The sequence below is a fragment of the Schistocerca americana genome, unplaced genomic scaffold (genome assembly GCF_021461395.2).
Source record: "Schistocerca americana isolate TAMUIC-IGC-003095 unplaced genomic scaffold, iqSchAmer2.1 HiC_scaffold_1187, whole genome shotgun sequence".
Lineage (NCBI taxonomy): Eukaryota > Metazoa > Arthropoda > Insecta > Orthoptera > Acrididae > Schistocerca > Schistocerca americana.
The window spans coordinates 25,001-30,000 of NW_025725250.1; the positions used below are offsets into that span (position 1 = coordinate 25,001).

At 53.1% G+C, this 5,000-nt stretch overlaps 1 non-coding gene across 1 annotated transcript in view; it reads right to left on the reverse strand.

The window, feature by feature from the left end:
* The window catches only part of LOC124562823, a 1,910-nt gene extending 1,322 nt beyond the window's left edge, over positions 1-588 (reverse strand). The window contains exon 1 of the ribosomal RNA XR_006969648.1: positions 1-588. This exon is cut by the window's left edge and continues 1,322 nt beyond it. This is a non-coding gene — a ribosomal RNA (small subunit ribosomal RNA).
* Positions 589-5,000: the final 4,412 nt, after the last annotated feature.

Here is a 5,000-nt window from a genome sequence, read left to right on the forward strand (position 1 = left end):
TGCTGGCACCAGACTTGCCCTCCAATAGATACTCGTTAAAGGATTTAAAGTGTACTCATTCCGATTACGGGGCCTCGGATGAGTCCCGTATCGTTATTTTTCGTCACTACCTCCCCGTGCCGGGAGTGGGTAATTTGCGCGCCTGCTGCCTTCCTTGGATGTGGTAGCCGTTTCTCAGGCTCCCTCTCCGGAATCGAACCCTGATTCCCCGTTACCCGTTACAACCATGGTAGGCGCAGAACCTACCATCGACAGTTGATAAGGCAGACATTTGAAAGATGCGTCGCCGGTACGAGGACCGTGCGATCAGCCCAAAGTTATTCAGAGTCACCAAGGCAAACGGACCGGACGAGCCGACCGATTGGTTTTGATCTAATAAAAGCGTCCCTTCCATCTCTGGTCGGGACTCTGTTTGCATGTATTAGCTCTAGAATTACCACAGTTATCCAAGTAACGTGGGTACGATCTAAGGAACCATAACTGATTTAATGAGCCATTCGCGGTTTCACCTTAATGCGGCTTGTACTGAGACATGCATGGCTTAATCTTTGAGACAAGCATATGACTACTGGCAGGATCAACCAGGGAGCTGCGTCAACTAGAGCTGAGCAGCCGGCCGCCCGGGAGTGTGTCCCGGGGGCCCGCGCGAACACGCAAGCGTCCGCTCAATTATTCTGCAAACAGGAGGAGGCTGAGCTCCCCTGCACAATACACCTCGAAACCCTCTCAGGTCCCGGCGGCGCGCAGCGCCGTCCTAAGTACTTGGTCGGGTTCGAGAGAGGCGCAATCGCCCGGAGTTTGGCGAGTAGACGCTTTAGGTGCGACCACCCGTGCTCCCAACTGAGCTTGCCGCTGCCGACAGAGGCCCGGGAGCGTGCTGTCGTGGCATTGCCGGCGGGAGACAACACGCGCCACCTACGGTGGCCGGCAGCTCCAACGCCAGCGCCACAGAAGGACAAAAGCCCCACTTGGGTGCCGAAGCGAACTCTCCCAGCACAGCGCACGCGCCAACACGTCCGCACAGCTGCGATACAATCCACCTGCGAGAACCGCAGAGGCGACCGAGCAGCAGACGGCGTCGCGGCGCCGAGCGCCGGGCGGCGGCGCATCCTCAGCGCACACAGTCCTCAATCGGACCAGCACACTGCAGATGTCCACCGCGCTTCGCACCGGGCCCGCGAGGACCTACTTTGGCCGCACGGCGCCGCGTGCAGGGTGCGCCGGCGCGCAGCTGCGCCGCCTGCCGCCTCCGTCGGCCGGCGCGCCTGCCACTGGCCGCCCCCACCAGCCGGCTGTAGCGCGTGCGCCCACGCACCGCGCGGCCAGCACGCCGGAAGGCCCCCCCTCACCGGCCGGGGACGGTCCCACCCAGCCACCGCCGCGTATCGCTTCACACCCACATGCCATTCACGTTCGTGGGCATGGTGGGTATCGCTGAAACAACCGGTTGGTAGCTCAACCGATCGTCGCCATCACTGATTCACCTCTAGCGAGAACAACCGCACCACAACGGTTTACCAGTTCTTCATTTGCGTAACGTCACCAGCAAACGTAGACGTCCATCGCCATTTGCAAATTCAACGATTGTTGCATGCCTGTGTCAGGTGTCACGACACACTATGTCTGCCCACATACACGCAACAACATGTGCACGCTTCGCGAACACGTGGAAGGTGGCCCCCGTACGTATGCGATGTCCATTGCGCGAACGACTGTCAACCGGCCTCTGTCGCATGTCGCAGATGTGGAACGCAGTGCACCATGCTATCACGGTGTGTGAGAAGAGACGACTACGTCTGACAACACGCGCCACTACATCAACAGACGGCTCATGCTGATCGCCATCCACGGCATACCATACTGCAATCCAGCTCTTATAGGGAGACGACACGTAGCTGAGTGCACAATATTTGGACCGTATGGTTCGCCGTTGTTGGCGCAGTCGTGGTACGGTCACACATGTACCACGATGTATCATTCAGTACATGAGGACCAATGTGCGGTACAGTGTGTGATTTGGACGTACAACATCAGCGGACAGTTGCCACAAGCCGTACCACAACGTAGGCTGTGCTTCGCCATGCGAATGCCAATGAACAACTGCGAAGGGCATTGAGCATGTACGTCCTGCCGCCATCCGCATTACAGTGTATAGCTGCAAGGTGTTTAACATGAAGCGATACTCTGGGGACCGGGCAGTGCGAGTAGCAAACTATATTGCGGGGGTTGCAGTTAGGCAACACTACACTAATTTAACGCGTCGTATGACAATTACAGAGCAGGTTAAGGCCCAACGTGTGTTGGGTTAAGGCCCAACGTGTGTTGGGTTAAGGCCCAACGTGTGTTGGGTTAAGGCCCAACGTGTGTTGGGTTAAGGCCCAACGTGTGTTGGGTTAAGGCCCAACGTGTGTTGGGTTAAGGCCCAACGTGTGTTGGGTTAAGGCCCAACGTGTGTTGGGTTAAGGCCCAACGTGTGTTGGGTTAAGGCCCAACGTGTGTTGGGTTAAGGCCCAACGTGTGTTGGGTTAAGGCCCAACGTGTGTTGGGTTAAGGCCCAACGTGTGTTGGGTTAAGGCCCAACGTGTGTTGGGTTAAGGCCCAACGTGTGTTGGGTTAAGGCCCAACGTGTGTTGGGTTAAGGCCCAACGTGTGTTGGGTTAAGGCCCAACGTGTGTTGGGTTAAGGCCCAACGTGTGTTGGGTTAAGGCCCAACGTGTGTTGGGTTAAGGCCCAACGTGTGTTGGGTTAAGGCCCAACGTGTGTTGGGTTAAGGCCCAACGTGTGTTGGGTTAAGGCCCAACGTGTGTTGGGTTAAGGCGCAACATAGGTTAGGTTAAGGCGCAACATAGGTTAGGTTAAGGCGCAACATAGGTTAGGTTAAGGCGCAACATAGGTTAGGTTAAGGCGCAACATAGGTTAGGTTAAGGCGCAACATAGGTTAGGTTAAGGCGCAACATAGGTTAGGTTACGGCGCAACATAGGTTAGGTTAAGGCGCAACATAGGTTAGGTTAAGGCGCAACATAGGTTAGGTTACGGCGCAACATAGGTTAGGTTAAGGCGCAACATAGGTTAGGTTAAGGCGCAACATAGGTTAGGTTAAGGCGCAACATAGGTTAGGTTAAGGCGCAACATAGGTTAGGTTAAGGCGCAACATAGGTTAGGTTAAGGCGCAACATAGGTTAGGTTAAGGCGCAACATAGGTTAGGTTAAGGCGCAACATAGGTTAGGTTACGGCGCAACATAGGTTAGGTTAAGGCGCAACATAGGTTAGGTTAAGGCGCAACATAGGTTAGGTTAAGGCGCAACATAGGTTAGGTTATGGCGCAACATAGGTTAGGTTACGGCGCAACATAGGTTAGGTTACGGCGCAACATAGGTTAGGTTAAGGCGCAACATAGGTTAGGTTAAGGCGCAACATAGGTTAGGTTAAGGCGCAACATAGGTTAGGTTAAGGCGCAACATAGGTTAGGTTAAGGCGCAACATAGGTTAGGTTAAGGCGCAACATGGGTTAGGTTAAGGCGCAACATGGGTTAGGTTAAGGCGCAACATGGGTTAGGTTAAGGCGCAACATGGGTTAGGTTAAGGCGCAACATGGGTTAGGTTAAGGCGCAACATGGGTTAGGTTAAGGCGCAACATGGGTTAGGTTAAGGCGCAACATGGGTTAGGTTAAGGCGCAACATGGGTTAGGTTAAGGCGCAACATGGGTTAGGTTAAGGCGCAACATGGGTTAGGTTAAGGCGCAACATGGGTTAGGTTAAGGCGCAACATGGGTTAGGTTAAGGTACAATATGGGTTAGGTTAAGGTACAATATGGGTTAGGTTAAGGTACAATATGGGTTAGGTTAAGGTACAATATGGGTTAGGTTAAGGTACAATATGGGTTAGGTTAAGGTACAATATGGGTTAGGTTAAGGTACAATATGGGTTAGGTTAAGGTACAATATGGGTTAGGTTAAGGTACAATACGGGTTAGGTTAAGGTACAATACGGGTTAGGTTAAGGTACAATACGGGTTAGGTTAAGGTACAATACGGGTTAGGTTAAGGTACAATACGGGTTAGGTTAAGGTACAATACGGGTTAGGTTAAGGTACAATACGGGTTAGGTTAAGGCACTTGGGGGGGGGGGGGGGCCCGGTTTGTTGATTGTGATTATCGTAAGTAAATGACTGCGGCATCATCTGATTTGCCACGTCAGGGTGCACCTTTGGCTCATAACAGGCGGCGCTCTGATTCCATGCTTGTGGCAGACCTGTGTCTTTCATTCCTGCCATTGTTTGTGTGGTGTGACAGGAGGCAGTATTGTGATGTTGGGTGCACCCCTGTCTGGGACATGTGTGGGTGTTGGTGGCTTAGCTGAGCAATGGTGGTTGTCGGAAGGGTGGGATATTCTGTTTTCCGAGTGGACCTCCCGGTCTGGTTATGATAGTGTGGATTGTCTAATGTGGCAGAGAGGATGCACTGGGTGTTGTTCCATGCTGGTGCTTACATATTGTCTGTGTGCCTGTTACAGGCAGAGAGTAGTGCGTGATAAGAGTGTCTGGCTGACGTGTGATTGTGAGCAGAGTCTTTCAGCATGTATACGGACAGGTCTATACATTATCTGTATTCTGATGGCTCTATCTATTACTAATCAGCGCCGTGTATACGTTTAATCCGGTTCCAGTCGAAACTATTGTATCTCTGTACATTAGTGACACGGCGAGCCCGCTATGTAGTTACTCGTCTCGGCAGCTTCCACCGGTGTATGGCAAATGATTATAAGGAATCAGTCTAGTCGTCAATACCGATAGTCTGACGTCACATGTCTGGGGTGGGGGACGCTGCGCCCTTCCGGTGGGTCATGGCCTAGGAAGACTCTTCCCACGCAGGGGGGCTTGGACTGTCATTGACTCTTCCGAGTAATATACTTGCCGTACGTTTTTGCGACTGCGAGTGCAACGCTCACCGGTACCGACATGGATGGAGCGCCTCCTAGCTGCCGCTGAGCATCTGCAT